A 25,610-nucleotide genomic window follows, 5' to 3' on the forward strand; every position below is an offset into this window, starting at 1 on the left:
GCACGCCCAGCACGAACACAGGCCTGGAAGAAAGGCCCCGAGTGGCGGTGCAGAAGCGGAGGCGTGCAGCAGTTTCCATGAGGCGGTGGCCTCGGCTCTGGGCACCTTCAACGGCAGCAGGGTTTTCTGGACACCTAGGAGGCTGGCACGGGCCCCCTGTTCCCGGCAGGAACACTGAGTACCGCCAGGCCCACCTAGGTCTGCTAAGCAACATCCAGGCCCGTAGCCCTTTAGAGCCCCTCTGTGGATGCCCAGCGTAGGGAAACGCGCTGCACTCCCCTTGGGAGCAGCTTAGGGTCCTCAGCACTCGCACACGTTCCCGGACACCGTTCTGGCACGTCCCACATGGCGTCGAAGTCTTACGCATTACCCTAGGCTGAGCTGAACTCAGGGAAACCCTCGGCTTCGCAGTCCACCTAGGACCTCCTGCCTGAAGTCACCGTGCCTCCCGGAGAGAGTCGGCTTGCGTTCTTACTGCCATGTACGTCCCCTTCCTCCTGTGGCACTGCAGGCTTTGAATAGCCACAGGCCCAGAGGAGCAGCTACGGCGTTCCTTGGCTGAGGCAGTTCGCTTGACGCAGAACACCCTACTTCGAGAAGTTGATTCAGGGAAGGAAACTCAGGGTGACCTGTGTCTCTTTGGGCTTGTGAGAAACCACGGGGATGTCTGCTGAGTGCGCCCACGGAAACGGGGGCCTGCTGCAAGTAGCCTTGCTTTCCCGTTTGGAAGGCTGCGTTCATGCTGCCTTGAAGCTACCTGACCTTCCCTGCTCTCGACAGGCCTGTTAGCCCTGTCAGAGTGCTTCGGGGAACGTTATGAGTCTGCTCTGTCTAAAGCAGGTGCTTCCATGGCCGCGGCTCTGGTCCGCCTGACAAGCTCTAGAGCTAGAGGGAACCTCAACGTGACAAGCTGCCTCCAGCGTAGGCCCCTAGTAGCCGTGCAGAAAGGGAGGCAGGCAGCTGTCTCCATGAGTTCTCAGTCGCGTAGAGGCTTTATTTTAAAGGAAGTAGTACACTTTGGAGGACTCCTAGGCCTCTCGGGTATGCATCACTTTCCCTCCAAGTTCACCGAGTACCTCCAGACCCCTGTGGGGCGGCTGAGCAACTTCGAGGCCCATTGGTTGACCCCCCCCCACACCACTCCCGGAGGCCCTCTGTGCGTGCCGCGCGATGGGCTACACACTGGACGTCCCTCGAGGAGCGCTACATTTCCAGAGCCCTCGAACAGCCTCAGGACAGCATTTCGGGTGAGTGCGACTTTGTCATGGCCCTTGTGTGAGCTGCCATGGGAAAACACTGTGCTTTGAATACTTCGAGGACCTCGTACCTGAAGTCACTCTGCCCGAGGAGAAAGTCAGCATCTCACCATGCCGTGTCGCTAACGGCACGCCCAGCACGAACACAGGCCTGGAAGAAAGGCCCCGAGTGGCGGTGCAGAAGCGGAGGCGTGCAGCAGTTTCCATGAGGCGGTGGCCTCGGCTCTGGGCACCTTCAACGGCAGCAGGGTTTTCTGGACACCTAGGAGGCTGGCACGGGCCCCCTGTTCCCGGCAGGAACACTGAGTACCGCCAGGCCCACCTAGGTCTGCTAAGCAACATCCAGGCCCGTAGCCCTTTAGAGCCCCTCTGTGGATGCCCAGCGTAGGGAAACGCGCTGCACTCCCCTTGGGAGCAGCTTAGGGTCCTCAGCACTCGCACACGTTTCCGGACACCGTTCTGGCACGTCCCACATGGCGTCGAAGTCTTACGCATTACCCTAGGCTGAGCTGAACTCAGGGAAACCCTCGGCTTCGCAGTCCACCTAGGACCTCCTGCCTGAAGTCACCGTGCCTCCCGGAGAGAGTCGGCTTGCGTTCTTACTGCCATGTACGTCCCCTTCCTCCTGTGGCACTGCAGGCTTTGAATAGCCACAGGCCCAGAGGAGCAGCTACGGCGTTCCTTGGCTGAGGCAGTTCGCTTGACGCAGAACACCCTACTTCGAGAAGTTCATTCAGGGAAGGAAACTCAGGGTGACCTGTGTCTCTTTGGGCTTGTGAGAAACCACGGGGATGTCTGCTGAGTGCGCCCACGGAAACGGGGGCCTGCTGCAAGTAGCCTTGCTTTCCCGTTTGGAAGGCTGCGTTCATGCTGCCTTGAAGCTACCTGACCTTCCCTGCTCTCGACAGGCCTGTTAGCCCTGTCAGAGTGCTTCGGGGAACGTTATGAGTCTGCTCTGTCTAAAGCAGGTGCTTCCATGGCCGCGGCTCTGGTCCGCCTGACAAGCTCTAGAGCTAGAGGGAACCTCAACGTGACAAGCTGCCTCCAGCGTAGGCCCCTAGTAGCCGTGCAGAAAGGGAGGCAGGCAGCTGTCTCCATGAGTTCTCAGTCGCGTAGAGGCTTTATTTTAAAGGAAGTAGTACACTTTGGAGGACTCCTAGGCCTCTCGGGTATGCATCACTTTCCCTCCAAGTTCACCGAGTACCTCCAGACCCCTGTGGGGCGGCTGAGCAACTTCGAGGCCCATTGGTTGACCCCCCCCCACACCACCCCCGGAGGCCCTCTGTGCGTGCCGCGCGATGGGCTACACACTGGACGTCCCTCGAGGAGCGCTACATTTCCAGAGCCCTCGAACAGCCTCAGGACAGCATTTCGGGTGAGTGCGACTTTGTCATGGCCCTTGTGTGAGCTGCCATGGGAAAACACTGTGCTTTGAATACTTCGAGGACCTCGTACCTGAAGTCACTCTGCCCGAGGAGAAAGTCAGCATCTCACCATGCCGTGTCGCTAACGGCACGCCCAGCACGAACACAGGCCTGGAAGAAAGGCCCCGAGTGGCGGTGCAGAAGCGGAGGCGTGCAGCAGTTTCCATGAGGCGGTGGCCTCGGCTCTGGGCACCTTCAACGGCAGCAGGGTTTTCTGGACACCTAGGAGGCTGGCGCGGGCCCCCTGTTCCCGGCAGGAACACTGAGTACCGCCAGGCCCACCTGGGTCTGCTAAGCAACATCCAGGCCCGTAGCCCTTTAGAGCCCCTCTGTGGATGCCCAGCGTAGGGAAACGCGCTGCACTCCCCTTGGGAGCAGCTTAGGGTCCTCAGCACTCGCACACGTTCCCGGACACCGTTCTGGCACGTCCCACATGGCGTCGAAGTCTTACGCATTACCCTAGGCTGAGCTGAACTCAGAGAAACCCTCGGCTTCGCAGTCCACCTAGGACCTCCTGCCTGAAGTCACCGTGCCTCCCGGAGAGAGTCGGCTTGCGTTCTTACTGCCATGTACGTCCCCTTCCTCCTGTGGCACTGCAGGCTTTGAATAGCCACAGGCCCAGAGGAGCAGCTACGGCGTTCCTTGGCTGAGGCAGTTCGCTTGACGCAGAACACCCTACTTCGAGAAGTTGATTCAGGGAAGGAAACTCAGGGTGACCTGTGTCTCTTTGGGCTTGTGAGAAACCACGGGGATGTCTGCTGAGTGCGCCCACGGAAACGGGGGCCTGCTGCAAGTAGCCTTGCTTTCCCGTTTGGAAGGCTGCGTTCATGCTGCCTTGAAGCTACCTGACCTTCCCTGCTCTCGACAGGCCTGTTAGCCCTGTCAGAGTGCTTCGGGGAACGTTATGAGTCTGCTCTGTCTAAACCAGGTGCTTCCATGGCCGTGGCTCTGGTCCGCCTGACAAGCTCTAGAGCTAGAGGAAACCTCAACGTGACAAGCTGCCTCCAGCGTAGGCCCCTAGTAGCCGTGCAGAAAGGGAGGCAGGCAGCTGTCTCCATGAGTTCTCAGTCGCGTAGAGGCTTTATTTTAAAGGAAGTAGTACACTTTGGAGGACTCCTAGGCCTCTCGGGTATGCATCACTTTCCCTCCAAGTTCACCGAGTACCTCCAGACCCCTGTGGGGCGGCTGAGCAACTTCGAGGCCCATTGGTTGACCCCCCCACACACCACCCCCGGAGGCCCTCTGTGCGTGCCGCGCGATGGGCTACACACTGGACGTCCCTCGAGGAGCGCTACATTTCCAGAGCCCTCGAACAGCCTCAGGACAGCATTTCGGGTGAGTGCGACTTTGTCATGGCCCTTGTGTGAGCTGCCATGGGAAAACACTGTGCTTTGAATACTTCGAGGACCTCGTACCTGAAGTCACTCTGCCCGAGGAGAAAGTCAGCATCTCACCATGCCGTGTCGCTAACGGCACGCCCAGCACGAACACAGGCCTGGAAGAAAGGCCCCGAGTGGCGGTGCAGAAGCGGAGGCGTGCAGCAGTTTCCATGAGGCGGTGGCCTCGGCTCTGGGCACCTTCAACGGCAGCAGGGTTTTCTGGACACCTAGGAGGCTGGCGCGGGCCCCCTGTTCCCGGCAGGAACACTGAGTACCGCCAGGCCCACCTGGGTCTGCTAAGCAACATCCAGGCCCGTAGCCCTTTAGAGCCCCTCTGTGGATGCCCAGCGTAGGGAAACGCGCTGCACTCCCCTTGGGAGCAGCTTAGGGTCCTCAGCACTCGCACACGTTCCCGGACACCGTTCTGGCACGTCCCACATGGCGTCGAAGTCTTACGCATTACCCTAGGCTGAGCTGAACTCAGAGAAACCCTCGGCTTCGCAGTCCACCTAGGACCTCCTGCCTGAAGTCACCGTGCCTCCCGGAGAGAGTCGGCTTGCGTTCTTACTGCCATGTACGTCCCCTTCCTCCTGTGGCACTGCAGGCTTTGAATAGCCACAGGCCCAGAGGAGCAGCTACGGCGTTCCTTGGCTGAGGCAGTTCGCTTGACGCAGAACACCCTACTTCGAGAAGTTGATTCAGGGAAGGAAACTCAGGGTGACCTGTGTCTCTTTGGGCTTGTGAGAAACCACGGGGATGTCTGCTGAGTGCGCCCACGGAAACGGGGGCCTGCTGCAAGTAGCCTTGCTTTCCCGTTTGGAAGGCTGCGTTCATGCTGCCTTGAAGCTACCTGACCTTCCCTGCTCTCGACAGGCCTGTTAGCCCTGTCAGAGTGCTTCGGGGAACGTTATGAGTCTGCTCTGTCTAAACCAGGTGCTTCCATGGCCGTGGTTCTGGTCCGCCTGACAAGCTCTAGAGCTAGAGGGAACCTCAACGTGACAAGCTGCCTCCAGCGTAGGCCCCTAGTAGCCGTGCAGAAAGGGAGGCAGGCAGCTGTCTCCATGAGTTCTCAGTCGCGTAGAGGCTTTATTTTAAAGGAAGTAGTACACTTTGGAGGACTCCTAGGCCTCTCGGGTATGCATCACTTTCCCTCCAAGTTCACCGAGTACCTCCAGACCCCTGTGGGGCGGCTGAGCAACTTCGAGGCCCATTGGTTGACCCCCCCACACACCACCCCCGGAGGCCCTCTGTGCGTGCCGCGCGATGGGCTACACACTGGACGTCCCTCGAGGAGCGCTACATTTCCAGAGCCCTCGAACAGCCTCAGGACAGCATTTCGGGTGAGTGCGACTTTGTCATGGCCCTTGTGTGAGCTGCCATGGGAAAACACTGTGCTTTGAATACTTCGAGGACCTCGTACCTGAAGTCACTCTGCCCGAGGAGAAAGTCAGCATCTCACCATGCCGTGTCGCTAACGGCACGCCCAGCACGAACACAGGCCTGGAAGAAAGGCCCCGAGTGGCGGTGCAGAAGCGGAGGCGTGCAGCAGTTTCCATGAGGCGGTGGCCTCGGCTCTGGGCACCTTCAACGGCAGCAGGGTTTTCTGGACACCTAGGAGGCTGGCGCGGGCCCCCTGTTCCCGGCAGGAACACTGAGTACCGCCAGGCCCACCTGGGTCTGCTAAGCAACATCCAGGCCCGTAGCCCTTTAGAGCCCCTCTGTGTATGCCCAGCGTAGGGAAACGCGCTGCACTCCCCTTGGGAGCAGCTTAGGGTCCTCAGCACTCGCACACGTTCCCGGACACCGTTCTGGCACGTCCCACATGGCGTCGAAGTCTTACGCATTACCCTAGGCTGAGCTGAACTCAGAGAAACCCTCGGCTTCGCAGTCCACCTAGGACCTCCTGCCTGAAGTCACCGTGCCTCCCGGAGAGAGTCGGCTTGCGTTCTTACTGCCATGTACGTCCCCTTCCTCCTGTGGCACTGCAGGCTTTGAATAGCCACAGGCCCAGAGGAGCAGCTACGGCGTTCCTTGGCTGAGGCAGTTCGCTTGACGCAGAACACCCTACTTCGAGAAGTTGATTCAGGGAAGGAAACTCAGGGTGACCTGTGTCTCTTTGGGCTTGTGAGAAACCACGGGGATGTCTGCTGAGTGCGCCCACGGAAACGGGGGCCTGCTGCAAGTAGCCTTGCTTTCCCGTTTGGAAGGCTGCGTTCATGCTGCCTTGAAGCTACCTGACCTTCCCTGCTCTCGACAGGCCTGTTAGCCCTGTCAGAGTGCTTCGGGGAACGTTATGAGTCTGCTCTGTCTAAACCAGGTGCTTCCATGGCCGTGGTTCTGGTCCGCCTGACAAGCTCTAGAGCTAGAGGGAACCTCAACGTGACAAGCTGCCTCCAGCGTAGGCCCCTAGTAGCCGTGCAGAAAGGGAGGCAGGCAGCTGTCTCCATGAGTTCTCAGTCGCGTAGAGGCTTTATTTTAAAGGAAGTAGTACACTTTGGAGGACTCCTAGGCCTCTCGGGTATGCATCACTTTCCCTCCAAGTTCACCGAGTACCTCCAGACCCCTGTGGGGCGGCTGAGCAACTTCGAGGCCCATTGGTTGACCCCCCCACACACCACCCCCGGAGGCCCTCTGTGCGTGCCGCGCGATGGGCTACACACTGGACGTCCCTCGAGGAGCGCTACATTTCCAGAGCCCTCGAACAGCCTCAGGACAGCATTTCGGGTGAGTGCGACTTTGTCATGGCCCTTGTGTGAGCTGCCATGGGAAAACACTGTGCTTTGAATACTTCGAGGACCTCGTACCTGAAGTCACTCTGCCCGAGGAGAAAGTCAGCATCTCACCATGCCGTGTCGCTAACGGCACGCCCAGCACGAACACAGGCCTGGAAGTAAGGCCCCGAGTGGCGGTGCAGAAGCGGAGGCGTGCAGCAGTTTCCATGAGGCGGTGGCCTCGGCTCTGGGCACCTTCAACGGCAGCAGGGTTTTCTGGACACCTAGGAGGCTGGCGCGGGCCCCCTGTTCCCGGCAGGAACACTGAGTACCGCCGGGCCCACCTGGGTCTGCTAAGCGACATCCAGGCCCGTAGTCCTTTCGAGCCCCTCTGTGGATGCCCAGCGTAGGGAAACGCGCTGCACTCCCCTTGGGAGCAGCTTAGGGTCCTCAGCACTCGCACACGTTCCCGGACACCGTTCTGGCACGTCCCACATGGCGTCGAAGTCTTACGCATTACCCTAGGCTGAGCTGAACTCAGAGAAACCCTCGGCTTCGCAGTCCACCTAGGACCTCCTGCCTGAAGTCACCGTGCCTCCCGGAGAGAGTCGGCTTGCGTTCTTACTGCCATGTACGTCCCCTTCCTCCTGTGGCACTGCAGGCTTTGAATAGCCACAGGCCCAGAGGAGCAGCTACGGCGTTCCTTGGCTGAGGCAGTTCGCTTGACGCAGAACACCCTACTTCGAGAAGTTGATTCAGGGAAGGAAACTCAGGGTGACCTGTGTCTCTTTGGGCTTGTGAGAAACCACGGGGATGTCTGCTGAGTGCGCCCACGGAAACGGGGGCCTGCTGCAAGTAGCCTTGCTTTCCCGTTTGGAAGGCTGCGTTCATGCTGCCTTGAAGCTACCTGACCTTCCCTGCTCTCGACAGGCCTGTTAGCCCTGTCAGAGTGCTTCGGGGAACGTTATGAGTCTGCTCTGTCTAAACCACGTGCTTCCATGGCCGCGGCTCTGGTCCGCCTGACAAGCTCTAGAGCTAGAGGAAACCTCAACGTGACAAGCTGCCTCCAGCATAGGCCCCTAGTAGCCGTGCAGAAAGGGAGGCAGGCAGCTGTCTCCATGAGTTCTCAGTCGCGTAGAGGCTTTATTTTAAAGGAAGTAGTACACTTTGGAGGACTCCTAGGCCTCTCGGGTATGCATCACTTTCCCTCCAAGTTCACCGAGTACCTCCAGACCCCTGTGGGGCGGCTGAGCACCTTCGAGGCCCATTGGTTGACCCCCACCACCACCCCCGGAGGCCCTCTGTGCGTGCCGCGCGATGGGCTACACACTGGACGTCCCTCGAGGAGCGCTACATTTCCAGAGCCCTCGAACAGCCTCAGGACAGCATTTCGGGTGAGTGCGACTTTGTCATGGCCCTTGTGTGAGCTGCCATGGGAAAACACGGTGCTTTGAATACTTCGAGGACCTCGTACCTGAAGTCACTCTGCCCGAGGAGGAAGTCAGCATCTCACCATGCCGTGTCGCTAACGGCACGCCCAGCACGAACACAGGCCTGGAAGAAAGGCCCCGAGTGGCGGTGCAGAAGCGGAGGCGTGCAGCAGTTTCCATGAGGCGGTGGCCTCGGCTCTGGGCACCTTCAACGGCAGCAGGGTTTTCTGGACACCTAGGAGGCTGGCACGGGCCCCCTGTTCCCGGCAGGAACACTGAGTACCGCCAGGCCCACCTGGGTCTGCTAAGCAACATCCAGGCCCGTAGCCCTTTAGAGCCCCTCTGTGGATGCCCAGCGTAGGGAAACGCGCTGCACTCCCCTTGGGAGCAGCTTAGGGTCCTCAGCACTCGCACACGTTCCCGGACACCGTTCTGGCACGTCCCACATGGCGTCGAAGTCTTACGCATTACCCTAGGCTGAGCTGAACTCAGGGAAACCCTCGGCTTCGCAGTCCACCTAGGACCTCCTGCCTGAAGTCACCGTGCCTCCCGGAGAGAGTCGGCTTGCGTTCTTACTGCCATGTACGTCCCCTTCCTCCTGTGGCACTGCAGGCTTTGAATAGCCACAGGCCCAGAGGAGCAGCTACGGCGTTCCTTGGCTGAGGCAGTTCGCTTGACGCAGAACACCCTACTTCGAGAAGTTGATTCAGGGAAGGAAACTCAGGGTGACCTGTGTCTCTTTGGGCTTGTGAGAAACCACGGGGATGTCTGCTGAGTGCGCCCACGGAAACGGGGGCCTGCTGCAAGTAGCCTTGCTTTCCCGTTTGGAAGGCTGCGTTCATGCTGCCTTGAAGCTACCTGACCTTCCCTGCTCTCGACAGGCCTGTTAGCCCTGTCAGAGTGCTTCGGGGAACGTTATGAGTCTGCTCTGTCTAAAGCAGGTGCTTCCATGGCCGCGGCTCTGGTCCGCCTGACAAGCTCTAGAGCTAGAGGGAACCTCAACGTGACAAGCTGCCTCCAGCGTAGGCCCCTAGTAGCCGTGCAGAAAGGGAGGCAGGCAGCTGTCTCCATGAGTTCTCAGTCGCGTAGAGGCTTTATTTTAAAGGAAGTAGTACACTTTGGAGGACTCCTAGGCCTCTCGGGTATGCATCACTTTCCCTCCAAGTTCACCGAGTACCTCCAGACCCCTGTGGGGCGGCTGAGCAACTTCGAGGCCCATTGGTTGACCCCCCCCCACACCACTCCCGGAGGCCCTCTGTGCGTGCCGCGCGATGGGCTACACACTGGACGTCCCTCGAGGAGCGCTACATTTCCAGAGCCCTCGAACAGCCTCAGGACAGCATTTCGGGTGAGTGCGACTTTGTCATGGCCCTTGTGTGAGCTGCCATGGGAAAACACTGTGCTTTGAATACTTCGAGGACCTCGTACCTGAAGTCACTCTGCCCGAGGAGAAAGTCAGCATCTCACCATGCCGTGTCGCTAACGGCACGCCCAGCACGAACACAGGCCTGGAAGAAAGGCCCCGAGTGGCGGTGCAGAAGCGGAGGCGTGCAGCAGTTTCCATGAGGCGGTGGCCTCGGCTCTGGGCACCTTCAACGGCAGCAGGGTTTTCTGGACACCTAGGAGGCTGGCGCGGGCCCCCTGTTCCCGGCAGGAACACTGAGTACCGCCAGGCCCACCTGGGTCTGCTAAGCAACATCCAGGCCCGTAGCCCTTTAGAGCCCCTCTGTGGATGCCCAGCGTAGGGAAACGCGCTGCACTCCCCTTGGGAGCAGCTTAGGGTCCTCAGCACTCGCACACGTTCCCGGACACCGTTCTGGCACGTCCCACATGGCGTCGAAGTCTTACGCATTACCCTAGGCTGAGCTGAACTCAGAGAAACCCTCGGCTTCGCAGTCCACCTAGGACCTCCTGCCTGAAGTCACCGTGCCTCCCGGAGAGAGTCGGCTTGCGTTCTTACTGCCATGTACGTCCCCTTCCTCCTGTGGCACTGCAGGCTTTGAATAGCCACAGGCCCAGAGGAGCAGCTACGGCGTTCCTTGGCTGAGGCAGTTCGCTTGACGCAGAACACCCTACTTCGAGAAGTTGATTCAGGGAAGGAAACTCAGGGTGACCTGTGTCTCTTTGGGCTTGTGAGAAACCACGGGGATGTCTGCTGAGTGCGCCCACGGAAACGGGGGCCTGCTGCAAGTAGCCTTGCTTTCCCGTTTGGAAGGCTGCGTTCATGCTGCCTTGAAGCTACCTGACCTTCCCTGCTCTCGACAGGCCTGTTAGCCCTGTCAGAGTGCTTCGGGGAACGTTATGAGTCTGCTCTGTCTAAACCAGGTGCTTCCATGGCCGTGGTTCTGGTCCGCCTGACAAGCTCTAGAGCTAGAGGGAACCTCAACGTGACAAGCTGCCTCCAGCGTAGGCCCCTAGTAGCCGTGCAGAAAGGGAGGCAGGCAGCTGTCTCCATGAGTTCTCAGTCGCGTAGAGGCTTTATTTTAAAGGAAGTAGTACACTTTGGAGGACTCCTAGGCCTCTCGGGTATGCATCACTTTCCCTCCAAGTTCACCGAGTACCTCCAGACCCCTGTGGGGCGGCTGAGCAACTTCGAGGCCCATTGGTTGACCCCCCCACACACCACCCCCGGAGGCCCTCTGTGCGTGCCGCGCGATGGGCTACACACTGGACGTCCCTCGAGGAGCGCTACATTTCCAGAGCCCTCGAACAGCCTCAGGACAGCATTTCGGGTGAGTGCGACTTTGTCATGGCCCTTGTGTGAGCTGCCATGGGAAAACACTGTGCTTTGAATACTTCGAGGACCTCGTACCTGAAGTCACTCTGCCCGAGGAGAAAGTCAGCATCTCACCATGCCGTGTCGCTAACGGCACGCCCAGCACGAACACAGGCCTGGAAGAAAGGCCCCGAGTGGCGGTGCAGAAGCGGAGGCGTGCAGCAGTTTCCATGAGGCGGTGGCCTCGGCTCTGGGCACCTTCAACGGCAGCAGGGTTTTCTGGACACCTAGGAGGCTGGCGCGGGCCCCCTGTTCCCGGCAGGAACACTGAGTACCGCCAGGCCCACCTGGGTCTGCTAAGCAACATCCAGGCCCGTAGCCCTTTAGAGCCCCTCTGTGTATGCCCAGCGTAGGGAAACGCGCTGCACTCCCCTTGGGAGCAGCTTAGGGTCCTCAGCACTCGCACACGTTCCCGGACACCGTTCTGGCACGTCCCACATGGCGTCGAAGTCTTACGCATTACCCTAGGCTGAGCTGAACTCAGAGAAACCCTCGGCTTCGCAGTCCACCTAGGACCTCCTGCCTGAAGTCACCGTGCCTCCCGGAGAGAGTCGGCTTGCGTTCTTACTGCCATGTACGTCCCCTTCCTCCTGTGGCACTGCAGGCTTTGAATAGCCACAGGCCCAGAGGAGCAGCTACGGCGTTCCTTGGCTGAGGCAGTTCGCTTGACGCAGAACACCCTACTTCGAGAAGTTGATTCAGGGAAGGAAACTCAGGGTGACCTGTGTCTCTTTGGGCTTGTGAGAAACCACGGGGATGTCTGCTGAGTGCGCCCACGGAAACGGGGGCCTGCTGCAAGTAGCCTTGCTTTCCCGTTTGGAAGGCTGCGTTCATGCTGCCTTGAAGCTACCTGACCTTCCCTGCTCTCGACAGGCCTGTTAGCCCTGTCAGAGTGCTTCGGGGAACGTTATGAGTCTGCTCTGTCTAAACCAGGTGCTTCCATGGCCGTGGTTCTGGTCCGCCTGACAAGCTCTAGAGCTAGAGGGAACCTCAACGTGACAAGCTGCCTCCAGCGTAGGCCCCTAGTAGCCGTGCAGAAAGGGAGGCAGGCAGCTGTCTCCATGAGTTCTCAGTCGCGTAGAGGCTTTATTTTAAAGGAAGTAGTACACTTTGGAGGACTCCTAGGCCTCTCGGGTATGCATCACTTTCCCTCCAAGTTCACCGAGTACCTCCAGACCCCTGTGGGGCGGCTGAGCAACTTCGAGGCCCATTGGTTGACCCCCCCACACACCACCCCCGGAGGCCCTCTGTGCGTGCCGCGCGATGGGCTACACACTGGACGTCCCTCGAGGAGCGCTACATTTCCAGAGCCCTCGAACAGCCTCAGGACAGCATTTCGGGTGAGTGCGACTTTGTCATGGCCCTTGTGTGAGCTGCCATGGGAAAACACTGTGCTTTGAATACTTCGAGGACCTCGTACCTGAAGTCACTCTGCCCGAGGAGAAAGTCAGCATCTCACCATGCCGTGTCGCTAACGGCACGCCCAGCACGAACACAGGCCTGGAAGTAAGGCCCCGAGTGGCGGTGCAGAAGCGGAGGCGTGCAGCAGTTTCCATGAGGCGGTGGCCTCGGCTCTGGGCACCTTCAACGGCAGCAGGGTTTTCTGGACACCTAGGAGGCTGGCGCGGGCCCCCTGTTCCCGGCAGGAACACTGAGTACCGCCGGGCCCACCTGGGTCTGCTAAGCGACATCCAGGCCCGTAGTCCTTTCGAGCCCCTCTGTGGATGCCCAGCGTAGGGAAACGCGCTGCACTCCCCTTGGGAGCAGCTTAGGGTCCTCAGCACTCGCACACGTTCCCGGACACCGTTCTGGCACGTCCCACATGGCGTCGAAGTCTTACGCATTACCCTAGGCTGAGCTGAACTCAGAGAAACCCTCGGCTTCGCAGTCCACCTAGGACCTCCTGCCTGAAGTCACCGTGCCTCCCGGAGAGAGTCGGCTTGCGTTCTTACTGCCATGTACGTCCCCTTCCTCCTGTGGCACTGCAGGCTTTGAATAGCCACAGGCCCAGAGGAGCAGCTACGGCGTTCCTTGGCTGAGGCAGTTCGCTTGACGCAGAACACCCTACTTCGAGAAGTTGATTCAGGGAAGGAAACTCAGGGTGACCTGTGTCTCTTTGGGCTTGTGAGAAACCACGGGGATGTCTGCTGAGTGCGCCCACGGAAACGGGGGCCTGCTGCAAGTAGCCTTGCTTTCCCGTTTGGAAGGCTGCGTTCATGCTGCCTTGAAGCTACCTGACCTTCCCTGCTCTCGACAGGCCTGTTAGCCCTGTCAGAGTGCTTCGGGGAACGTTATGAGTCTGCTCTGTCTAAACCACGTGCTTCCATGGCCGCGGCTCTGGTCCGCCTGACAAGCTCTAGAGCTAGAGGAAACCTCAACGTGACAAGCTGCCTCCAGCATAGGCCCCTAGTAGCCGTGCAGAAAGGGAGGCAGGCAGCTGTCTCCATGAGTTCTCAGTCGCGTAGAGGCTTTATTTTAAAGGAAGTAGTACACTTTGGAGGACTCCTAGGCCTCTCGGGTATGCATCACTTTCCCTCCAAGTTCACCGAGTACCTCCAGACCCCTGTGGGGCGGCTGAGCACCTTCGAGGCCCATTGGTTGACCCCCACCACCACCCCCGGAGGCCCTCTGTGCGTGCCGCGCGATGGGCTACACACTGGACGTCCCTCGAGGAGCGCTACATTTCCAGAGCCCTCGAACAGCCTCAGGACAGCATTTCGGGTGAGTGCGACTTTGTCATGGCCCTTGTGTGAGCTGCCATGGGAAAACACGGTGCTTTGAATACTTCGAGGACCTCGTACCTGAAGTCACTCTGCCCGAGGAGGAAGTCAGCATCTCACCATGCCGTGTCGCTAACGGCACGCCCAGCACGAACACAGGCCTGGAAGAAAGGCCCCGAGTGGCGGTGCAGAAGCGGAGGCGTGCAGCAGTTTCCATGAGGCGGTGGCCTCGGCTCTGGGCACCTTCAACGGCAGCAGGGTTTTCTGGACACCTAGGAGGCTGGCACGGGCCCCCTGTTCCCGGCAGGAACACTGAGTACCGCCAGGCCCACCTGGGTCTGCTAAGCAACATCCAGGCCCGTAGCCCTTTAGAGCCCCTCTGTGGATGCCCAGCGTAGGGAAACGCGCTGCACTCCCCTTGGGAGCAGCTTAGGGTCCTCAGCACTCGCACACGTTCCCGGACACCGTTCTGGCACGTCCCACATGGCGTCGAAGTCTTACGCATTACCCTAGGCTGAGCTGAACTCAGGGAAACCCTCGGCTTCGCAGTCCACCTAGGACCTCCTGCCTGAAGTCACCGTGCCTCCCGGAGAGAGTCGGCTTGCGTTCTTACTGCCATGTACGTCCCCTTCCTCCTGTGGCACTGCAGGCTTTGAATAGCCACAGGCCCAGAGGAGCAGCTACGGCGTTCCTTGGCTGAGGCAGTTCGCTTGACGCAGAACACCCTACTTCGAGAAGTTGATTCAGGGAAGGAAACTCAGGGTGACCTGTGTCTCTTTGGGCTTGTGAGAAACCACGGGGATGTCTGCTGAGTGCGCCCACGGAAACGGGGGCCTGCTGCAAGTAGCCTTGCTTTCCCGTTTGGAAGGCTGCGTTCATGCTGCCTTGAAGCTACCTGACCTTCCCTGCTCTCGACAGGCCTGTTAGCCCTGTCAGAGTGCTTCGGGGAACGTTATGAGTCTGCTCTGTCTAAAGCAGGTGCTTCCATGGCCGCGGCTCTGGTCCGCCTGACAAGCTCTAGAGCTAGAGGGAACCTCAACGTGACAAGCTGCCTCCAGCGTAGGCCCCTAGTAGCCGTGCAGAAAGGGAGGCAGGCAGCTGTCTCCATGAGTTCTCAGTCGCGTAGAGGCTTTATTTTAAAGGAAGTAGTACACTTTGGAGGACTCCTAGGCCTCTCGGGTATGCATCACTTTCCCTCCAAGTTCACCGAGTACCTCCAGACCCCTGTGGGGCGGCTGAGCAACTTCGAGGCCCATTGGTTGACCCCCCCCCACACCACTCCCGGAGGCCCTCTGTGCGTGCCGCGCGATGGGCTACACACTGGACGTCCCTCGAGGAGCGCTACATTTCCAGAGCCCTCGAACAGCCTCAGGACAGCATTTCGGGTGAGTGCGACTTTGTCATGGCCCTTGTGTGAGCTGCCATGGGAAAACACTGTGCTTTGAATACTTCGAGGACCTCGTACCTGAAGTCACTCTGCCCGAGGAGAAAGTCAGCATCTCACCATGCCGTGTCGCTAACGGCACGCCCAGCACGAACACAGGCCTGGAAGAAAGGCCCCGAGTGGCGGTGCAGAAGCGGAGGCGTGCAGCAGTTTCCATGAGGCGGTGGCCTCGGCTCTGGGCACCTTCAACGGCAGCAGGGTTTTCTGGACACCTAGGAGGCTGGCACGGGCCCCCTGTTCCCGGCAGGAACACTGAGTACCGCCAGGCCCACCTAGGTCTGCTAAGCAACATCCAGGCCCGTAGCCCTTTAGAGCCCCTCTGTGGATGCCCAGCGTAGGGAAACGCGCTGCACTCCCCTTGGGAGCAGCTTAGGGTCCTCAGCACTCGCACACGTTTCCGGACACCGTTCTGGCACGTCCCACATGGCGTCGAAGTCTTACGCATTACCCTAGGCTGAGCTGAACTCAGGGAAACCCTCGGCTTCGCAGTCCACCTAGGACCTCCTGCCTGAAGTCACCGTGCCTCCCGGAGAGAGTCGGCTTGCGTTCTTACTGCCATGTACGTCCCCTTCCTCCTGTGGCACTGCAGGCTTTGAATAGCCACAGGCCCAGAGGAGCAGCTACGGCGTTCCTTGGCTGAGGCAGTTCGCTTGACGCAGAACACCCTACTTCGAGAAGTTGATTCAGGGAAGGAAACTCAGGGTGACCTGTGTCTCTTTGGGCTTGTGAGAAACCACGGGGATGTCTGCTGAGTGCGCCCACGGAAACGGGGGCCTGCTGCAAGTAGCCTTGCTTTCCCGTTTGGAAGGCTGCGTTCATGCTGCCTTGAAGCTACCTGACCTTCCCTGCTCTCGACAGGCCTGTTAGCCCTGTCAGAGTGCTTCGGGGAACGTTATGAGTCTGCTCTGTCTAAAGCAGGTGCTTCCATGGCCGCGGCTCTGGTCCGCCTGACAAGCTCTAGAGCTAGAGGGAACCTCAACGTGACAAGCTGCCTCCAGCGTAGGCCCCTAGTAGCCGTGCAGAAAGGGAGGCAGGCAGCTGTCTCCATGAGTTCTCAGTCGCGTAGAGGCTTTATTTTAAAGGAAGTAGTACACTTTGGAGGACTCCTAGGCCTCTCGGGTATGCATCACTTTCCCTCCAAGTTCACCGAGTACCTCCAGACCCCTGTGGGGCGGCTGAGCAACTTCGAGGCCCATTGGTTGACCCCCCCCCACACCACCCCCGGAGGCCCTCTGTGCGTGCCGCGCGATGGGCTACACACTGGACGTCCCTCGAGGAGCGCTACATTTCCAGAGCCCTCGAACAGCCTCAGGACAGCATTTCGGGTGAGTGCGACTTTGTCATGGCCCTTGTGTGAGCTGCCATGGGAAAACACTGTGCTTTGAATACTTCGAGGACCTCGTACCTGAAGTCACTCTGCCCGAGGAGAAAGTCAGCATCTCACCATGCCGTGTCGCTAACGGCACGCCCAGCACGAACACAGGCCTGGAAGAAAGGCCCCGAGTGGCGGTGCAGAAGCGGAGGCGTGCAGCAGTTTCCATGAGGCGGTGGCCTCGGCTCTGGGCACCTTCAACGGCAGCAGGGTTTTCTGGACACCTAGGAGGCTGGCGCGGGCCCCCTGTTCCCGGCAGGAACACTGAGTACCGCCAGGCCCACCTGGGTCTGCTAAGCAACATCCAGGCCCGTAGCCCTTTAGAGCCCCTCTGTGTATGCCCAGCGTAGGGAAACGCGCTGCACTCCCCTTGGGAGCAGCTTAGGGTCCTCAGCACTCGCACACGTTCCCGGACACCGTTCTGGCACGTCCCACATGGCGTCGAAGTCTTACGCATTACCCTAGGCTGAGCTGAACTCAGAGAAACCCTCGGCTTCGCAGTCCACCTAGGACCTCCTGCCTGAAGTCACCGTGCCTCCCGGAGAGAGTCGGCTTGCGTTCTTACTGCCATGTACGTCCCCTTCCTCCTGTGGCACTGCAGGCTTTGAATAGCCACAGGCCCAGAGGAGCAGCTACGGCGTTCCTTGGCTGAGGCAGTTCGCTTGACGCAGAACACCCTACTTCGAGAAGTTGATTCAGGGAAGGAAACTCAGGGTGACCTGTGTCTCTTTGGGCTTGTGAGAAACCACGGGGATGTCTGCTGAGTGCGCCCACGGAAACGGGGGCCTGCTGCAAGTAGCCTTGCTTTCCCGTTTGGAAGGCTGCGTTCATGCTGCCTTGAAGCTACCTGACCTTCCCTGCTCTCGACAGGCCTGTTAGCCCTGTCAGAGTGCTTCGGGGAACGTTATGAGTCTGCTCTGTCTAAACCAGGTGCTTCCATGGCCGTGGCTCTGGTCCGCCTGACAAGCTCTAGAGCTAGAGGAAACCTCAACGTGACAAGCTGCCTCCAGCGTAGGCCCCTAGTAGCCGTGCAGAAAGGGAGGCAGGCAGCTGTCTCCATGAGTTCTCAGTCGCGTAGAGGCTTTATTTTAAAGGAAGTAGTACACTTTGGAGGACTCCTAGGCCTCTCGGGTATGCATCACTTTCCCTCCAAGTTCACCGAGTACCTCCAGACCCCTGTGGGGCGGCTGAGCAACTTCGAGGCCCATTGGTTGACCCCCCCACACACCACCCCCGGAGGCCCTCTGTGCGTGCCGCGCGATGGGCTACACACTGGACGTCCCTCGAGGAGCGCTACATTTCCAGAGCCCTCGAACAGCCTCAGGACAGCATTTCGGGTGAGTGCGACTTTGTCATGGCCCTTGTGTGAGCTGCCATGGGAAAACACTGTGCTTTGAATACTTCGAGGACCTCGTACCTGAAGTCACTCTGCCCGAGGAGAAAGTCAGCATCTCACCATGCCGTGTCGCTAACGGCACGCCCAGCACGAACACAGGCCTGGAAGAAAGGCCCCGAGTGGCGGTGCAGAAGCGGAGGCGTGCAGCAGTTTCCATGAGGCGGTGGCCTCGGCTCTGGGCACCTTCAACGGCAGCAGGGTTTTCTGGACACCTAGGAGGCTGGCGCGGGCCCCCTGTTCCCGGCAGGAACACTGAGTACCGCCAGGCCCACCTGGGTCTGCTAAGCAACATCCAGGCCCGTAGCCCTTTAGAGCCCCTCTGTGGATGCCCAGCGTAGGGAAACGCGCTGCACTCCCCTTGGGAGCAGCTTAGGGTCCTCAGCACTCGCACACGTTCCCGGACACCGTTCTGGCACGTCCCACATGGCGTCGAAGTCCTACGCATTACCCTAGGCTGAGCTGAACTCAGAGAAACCCTCGGCTTCGCAGTCCACCTAGGACCTCCTGCCTGAAGTCACCGTGCCTCCCAGAGAGAGTCGGCTTGCGTTCTTACTGCCATGTACGTCCCCTTCCTCCTGTGGCACTGCAGGCTTTGAATAGCCACAGGCCCAGAGGAGCAGCTACGGCGTTCCTTGGTTGAGGCAGTTCGCTTGACGCAGAACACCCTACTTCGAGAAGTTGATTCAGGGAAGGAAACTCAGGGTGACCTGTGTCTCTTTGGGCTTGTGAGAAACCACGGGGATGTCTGCTGAGTGCGCCCACGGAAACGGGGGCCTGCTGCAAGTAGCCTTGCTTTCCCGTTTGGAAGGCTGTGTTCATGCTGCCTTGAAGCTACCTGACCTTCCCTGCTCTCGACAGGCCTGTTAGCCCTGTCAGAGTGCTTCGGGGAACGTTATGAGTCTGCTCTGTCTAAACCACGTGCTTCCATGGCCGCGGCTCTGGTCCGCCTGACAAGCTGTAGAGCTAGAGGGAACCTCAACGTGACAAGCTGCCTCCAGCGTAGGCCCCTAGTAGCCGTGCAGAAAGGGAGCCAGGCAGCTGTCTCCATGAGTTCTCAGTCGCGTAGAGGCTTTATTTTAAAGGAAGTAGTACACTTTGGAGGACTCCTAGGCCTCTCGGGTATGCATCACTTTCCCTCCAAGTTCACCGAGTACCTCCAGACCCCTGTGGGGCGGCTGAGCACCTTCGAGGCCCATTGGTTGACCCCCCCACACACCACCCCCGGAGGCCCTCTGTGCGTGCCGCGCGATGGGCTACACACTGGACGTCCCTCGAGGAGCGCTACATTTCAGAGCCCTCGAACAGCCTCAGGACAGCATTTCGGGTGAGTGCGACTTTGTCATGGCCCTTGTGTGAGCTGCCATGGGAAAACACGGTGCTTTGAATACTTCGAGGACCTCGTACCTGAAGTCACTCTGCCCGAGGAGGAAGTCAGCATCTCACCATGCCGTGTCGCTAACGGCACGCCCAGCACGAACACAGGCCTGGAAGAAAGGCCCCGAGTGGCGGTGCAGAAGCGGAGGCGTGCAGCAGTTTCCATGAGGCGGTGGCCTCGGCTCTGGGCACCTTCAACGGCAGCAGGGTTTTCTGGACACCTAGGAGGCTGGCACGGGCCCCCTGTTCCCGGCAGGAACACTGAGTACCGCCAGGCCCACCTGGGTCTGCTAAGCAACATCCAGGCCCGTAGCCCTTTAGAGCCCCTCTGTGGATGCCCAGCGTAGGGAAACGCGCTGCACTCCCCTTGGGAGCAGCTTAGGGTCCTCAGCACTCGCACACGTTCCCGGACACCGTTCTGGCACGTCCCACATGGCGTCGAAGTCTTACGCATTACCCTAGGCTGAGCTGAACTCAGGGAAACCCTCGGCTTCGCAGTCCACCTAGGACCTCCTGCCTGAAGTCACCGTGCCTCCCGGAGAGAGTCGGCTTGCGTTCTTACTGCCATGTACGTCCCCTTCCTCCTGTGGCACTGCAGGCTTTGAATAGCCACAGGCCCAGAGGAGCAGCTACGGCGTTCCTTGGCTGAGGCAGTTCGCTTGACGCAGAACACCCTACTTCGAGAAGTTGATTCAGGGAAGGAAACTCAGGGTGACCTGTGTCTCTTTGGGCTTGTGAGAAACCACGGGGATGTCTGCTGAGTGCGCCCACGGAAACGGGGGCCTGCTGCAAGTAGCCTTGCTTTCCCGTTTGGAAGGCTGCGTTCATGCTGCCTTGAAGCTACCTGACCTTCCCTGCTCTCGACAGGCCTGTTAGCCCTGTCAGAGTGCTTCGGGGAACGTTATGAGTCTGCTCTGTCTAAAGCAGGTGCTTCCATGGCCGCGGCTCTGGTCCGCCTGACAAGCTCTAGAGCTAGAGGGAACCTCAACGTGACAAGCTGCCTCCAGCGTAGGCCCCTAGTAGCCGTGCAGAAAGGGAGGCAGGCAGCTGTCTCCATGAGTTCTCAGTCGCGTAGAGGCTTTATTTTAAAGGAAGTAGTACACTTTGGAGGACTCCTAGGCCTCTCGGGTATGCATCACTTTCCCTCCAAGTTCACCGAGTACCTCCAGACCCCTGTGGGGCGGCTGAGCAACTTCGAGGCCCATTGGTTGACCCCCGCCACACCACCCCCGGAGGCCCTCTGTGCGTGCCGCGCGATGGTCTACACACTGGACGTCCCTCGAGGAGCGCTACATTTCCAGAGCCCTCGAACAGCCTCAGGACAGCATTTCGGGTGAGTGCGACTTTGTCATGGCCCTTGTGTGAGCTGCCATGGGAAAACACTGTGCTTTGAATACTTCGAGGACCTCGTACCTGAAGTCACTCTGCCCGAGGAGAAAGTCAGCATCTCACCATGCCGTGTCGCTAACGGCACGCCCAGCACGAACACAGGCCTGGAAGAAAGGCCCCGAGTGGCGGTGCAGAAGCGGAGGCGTGCAGCAGTTTCCATGAGGCGGTGGCCTCGGCTCTGGGCACCTTCAACGGCAGCAGGGTTTTCTGGACACCTAGGAGGCTGGCGCGGGCCCCCTGTTCCCGGCAGGAACACTGAGTACCGCCGGGCCCACCTGGGTCTGCTAAGCAACATCCAGGCCCGTAGCCCTTTAGAGCCCCTCTGTGGATGCCCAGCGTAGGGAAACGCGCTGCACTCCCCTTGGGAGCAGCTTAGGGTCCTCAGCACTCGCACACGTTCCCGGACACCGTTCTGGCACGTCCCACATGGCGTCGAAGTCTTACGCATTACCCTAGGCTGAGCTGAACTCAGAGAAACCCTCGGCTTCGCAGTCCACCTAGGACCTCCTGCCTGAAGTCACCGTGCCTCCCGGAGAGAGTCGGCTTGCGTTCTTACTGCCATGTACGTCCCCTTCCTCCTGTGGCACTGCAGGCTTTGAATAGCCACAGGCCCAGAGGAGCAGCTACGGCGTTCCTTGGCTGAGGCAGTTCGCTTGACGCAGAACACCCTACTTCGAGAAGTTGATTCAGGGAAGGAAACTCAGGGTGACCTGTGTCTCTTTGGGCTTGTGAGAAACCACGGGGATGTCTGCTGAGTGCGCCCACGGAAACGGGGGCCTGCTGCAAGTAGCCTTGCTTTCCCGTTTGGAAGGCTGCGTTCATGCTGCCTTGAAGCTACCTGACCTTCCCTGCTCTCGACAGGCCTGTTAGCCCTGTCAGAGTGCTTCGGGGAACGTTATGAGTCTGCTCTGTCTAAAGCAGGTGCTTCCATGGCCGCGGCTCTGGTCCGCCTGACAAGCTCTAGAGCTAGAGGGAACCTCAACGTGACAAGCTGCCTCCAGCGTAGGCCCCTAGTAGCCGTGCAGAAAGGGAGGCAGGCAGCTGTCTCCATGAGTTCTCAGTCGCGTAGAGGCTTTATTTTAAAGGAAGTAGTACACTTTGGAGGACTCCTAGGCCTCTCGGGTATGCATCACTTTCCCTCCAAGTTCACCGAGTACCTCCAGACCCCTGTGGGGCGGCTGAGCAACTTCGAGGCCCATTGGTTGACCCCCCCCCCACACCACCCCCGGAGGCCCTCTGTGCGTGCCGCGCGATGTGCTACACACTGGACGTCCCTCGAGGAGCGCTACATTTCCAGAGCCCTCGAACAGCCTCAGGACAGCATTTCGGGTGAGTGCGACTTTGTCATGGCCCTTGTGTGAGCTGCCATGGGAAAACACTGTGCTTTGAATACTTCGAGGACCTCGTACCTGAAGTCACTCTGCCCGAGGAGAAAGTCAGCATCTCACCATGCCGTGTCGCTAACGGCACGCCCAGCACGAACACAGGCCTGGAAGTAAGGCCCCGAGTGGCGGTGCAGAAGCGGAGGCGTGCAGCAGTTTCCATGAGGCGGTGGCCTCGGCTCTGGGCACCTTCAACGGCAGCAGGGTTTTCTGGACACCTAGGAGGCTGGCGCGGGCCCCCTGTTCCCGGCAGGAACACTGAGTACCGCCGGGCCCACCTGGGTCTGCTAAGCAACATCCAGGCCCGTAGCCCTTTAGAGCCCCTCTGTGGATGCCCAGCGTAGGGAAACGCGCTGCACTCCCCTTGGGAGCAGCTTAGGGTCCTCAGCACTCGCACACGTTCACGGACACCGTTCTGGCACGTCCCACATGGCGTCGAAGTCTTACGCATTACCCTAGGCTGAGCTGAACTCAGAGAAACCCTCGGCTTCGCAGTCCACCTAGGACCTCCTGCCTGAAGTCACCGTGCCTCCCGGAGAGAGTCGGCTTGCGTTCTTACTGCCATGTACGTCCCCTTCCTCCTGTGGCACTGCAGGCTTTGAATAGCCACAGGCCCAGAGGAGCAGCTACGGCGTTCCTTGGCTGAGGCAGTTCGCTTGACGCAGAACACCCTACTTCGAGAAGTTGATTCAGGGAAGGAAACTCAGGGTGACCTGTGTCTCTTTGGGCTTGTGAGAAACCACGGGGATGTCTGCTGAGTGCGCCCACGGAAACGGGGGCCTGCTGCAAGTAGCCTTGCTTTCCCGTTTGGAAGGCTGCGTTCATGCTGCCTTGAAGCTACCTGACCTTCCCTGCTCTCGACAGGCCTGTTAGCCCTGTCAGAGTGCTTCGGGGAACGTTATGAGTCTGCTCTGTCTAAACCACGTGCTTCCATGGCCGCGGCTCTGGTCCGCCTGACAAGCTCTAGAGCTAGAGGGAACCTCAACGTGACAAGCTGCCTCCAGCGTAGGCCCCTAGTAGCCGTGCAGAAAGGGAGGCAGGCAGCTGTCTCCATGAGTTCTCAGTCGCGTAGAGGCTTTATTTTAAAGGAAGTAGTACACTTTGGAGGACTCCTAGGCCTCTCGGGTATGCATCACTTTCCCTCCAAGTTCACCGAGTACCTCCAGACCCCTGTGGGGCGGCTGAGCAACTTCGAGGCCCATTGGTTGACCCCCCCCCACACCACCCCCGGAGGCCCTCTGTGCGTGCCGCGCGATGGGCTACACACTGGACGTCCCTCGAGGAGCGCTACATTTCCAGAGCCCTCGAACAGCCTCAGGACAGCATTTCGGGTGAGTGCGACTTTGTCATGGCCCTTGTGTGAGCTGCCATGGGAAAACACGGTGCTTTGAATACTTCGAGGACCTCGTACCTGAAGTCACTCTGCCCGAGGAGAAAGTCAGCATCTCACCATGCCGTGTCGCTAACGGCACGCGCAGCACGAACACAGGCCTGGAAGAAAGGCCCCGAGTGGCGGTGCAGAAGCGGAGGCGTGCAGCAGTTTCCATGAGGCGGTGGCCTCGGCTCTGGGCACCTTCAACGGCAGCAGGGTTTTCTGGACACCTAGGAGGCTGGCGCGGGCCCCCTGTTCCCGGCAGGAACACTGAGTACCGCCGGGCCCACCTGGGTCTGCTAAGCAACATCCAGGCCCGTAGCCCTTTAGAGCCCCTCTGTGGATGCCCAGCGTAGGGAAACGCGCTGCACTCCCCTTGGGAGCAGCTTAGGGTCCTCAGCACTCGCACACGTTCCCGGACACCGTTCTGGCACGTCCCACATGGCGTCGAAGTCTTACGCATTACCCTAGGCTGAGCTGAACTCAGAGAAACCCTCGGCTTCGCAGTCCACCTAGGACCTCCTGCCTGAAGTCACCGTGCCTCCCGGAGAGAGTCGGCTTGCGTTCTTACTGCCATGTACGTCCCCTTCCTCCTGTGGCACTGCAGGCTTTGAATAGCCACAGGCCCAGAGGAGCACCTACGGCGTTCCTTGGCTGAGGCAGTTCGCTTGACGCAGAACACCCTACTTCGAGAAGTTGATTCAGGGAAGGAAACTCAGGGTGACCTGTGTCTCTTTGGGCTTGTGAGAAACCACGGGGATGTCTGCTGAGTGCGCCCACGGAAACGGGGGCCTGCTGCAAGTAGCCTTGCTTTCCCGTTTGGAAGGCTGCGTTCATGCTGCCTTGAAGCTACCTGACCTTCCCTGCTCTCGACAGGCCTGTTAGCCCTGTCAGAGTGCTTCGGGGAACGTTATGAGTCTGCTCTGTCTAAAGCAGGTGCTTCCATGGCCGCGCCTCTGGTCCGCCTGACAAGCTGTAGAGCTAGAGGGAACCTCAACGTGACAAGCTGCCTCCAGCGTAGGCCCCTAGTAGCCGTGCAGAAAGGGAGGCAGGCAGCTGTCTCCATGAGTTCTCAGTCGCGTAGAGGCTTTATTTTAAAGGAAGTAGTACACTTTGGAGGACTCCTAGGCCTCTCGGGTATGCATCACTTTCCCTCCAAGTTCACCGAGTACCTCCAGACCCCTGTTGGGTGGCTGAGCAACTTCGAGGCCCATTGGTTGACCCCCCACACACCACCCCCGGAGGCCCTCTGTGCGTGCCGCGCGATGGGCTACACACTGGACGTCCCTCGAGGAGCGCTACATTTCCAGAGCCCTCGAACAGCCTCAGGACAGCATTTCGGGTGAGTGCGACTTTGTCATGGCCCTTGTGTGAGCTGCCATGGGAAAACACTGTGCTTTGAATACTTCGAGGACCTCGTACCTGAAGTCACTCTGCCCGAGGAGAAAGTCAGCATCTCACCATGCCGTGTCGCTAACGGCACGCGCAGCACGAACACAGGCCTGGAAGAAAGGCCCCGAGTGGCGGTGCAGAAGCGGAGGCGTGCAGCAGTTTCCATGAGGCGGTGGCCTCGGCTCTGGGCACCTTCAACGGCAGCAGGGTTTTCTGGACACCTAGGAGGCTGGCGCGGGCCCCCTGTTCCCGGCAGGAACACTGAGTACCGCCGGGCCCACCTGGGTCTGCTAAGCAACATCCAGGCCCGTAGCCCTTTAGAGCCCCTCTGTGGATGCCCAGCGTAGGGAAACGCGCTGCACTCCCCTTGGGAGCAGCTTAGGGTCCTCAGCACTCGCACACGTTCCCGGACACCGTTCTGGCACGTCCCACATGGCGTCGAAGTCTTACGCATTACCCTAGGCTGAGCTGAACTCAGAGAAACCCTCGGCTTCGCAGTCCACCTAGGACCTCCTGCCTGAAGTCACCGTGCCTCCCGGAGAGAGTCGGCTTGCGTTCTTACTGCCATGTACGTCCCCTTCCTCCTGTGGCACTGCAGGCTTTGAATAGCCACAGGCCCAGAGGAGCACCTACGGCGTTCCTTGGCTGAGGCAGTTCGCTTGACGCAGAACACCCTACTTCGAGAAGTTGATTCAGGGAAGGAAACTCAGGGTGACCTGTGTCTCTTTGGGCTTGTGAGAAACCACGGGGATGTCTGCTGAGTGCGCCCACGGAAACGGGGGCCTGCTGCAAG

This window comes from Lagenorhynchus albirostris, chromosome 11 (genome assembly GCF_949774975.1).
Source record: "Lagenorhynchus albirostris chromosome 11, mLagAlb1.1, whole genome shotgun sequence".
Lineage (NCBI taxonomy): Eukaryota > Metazoa > Chordata > Mammalia > Artiodactyla > Delphinidae > Lagenorhynchus > Lagenorhynchus albirostris.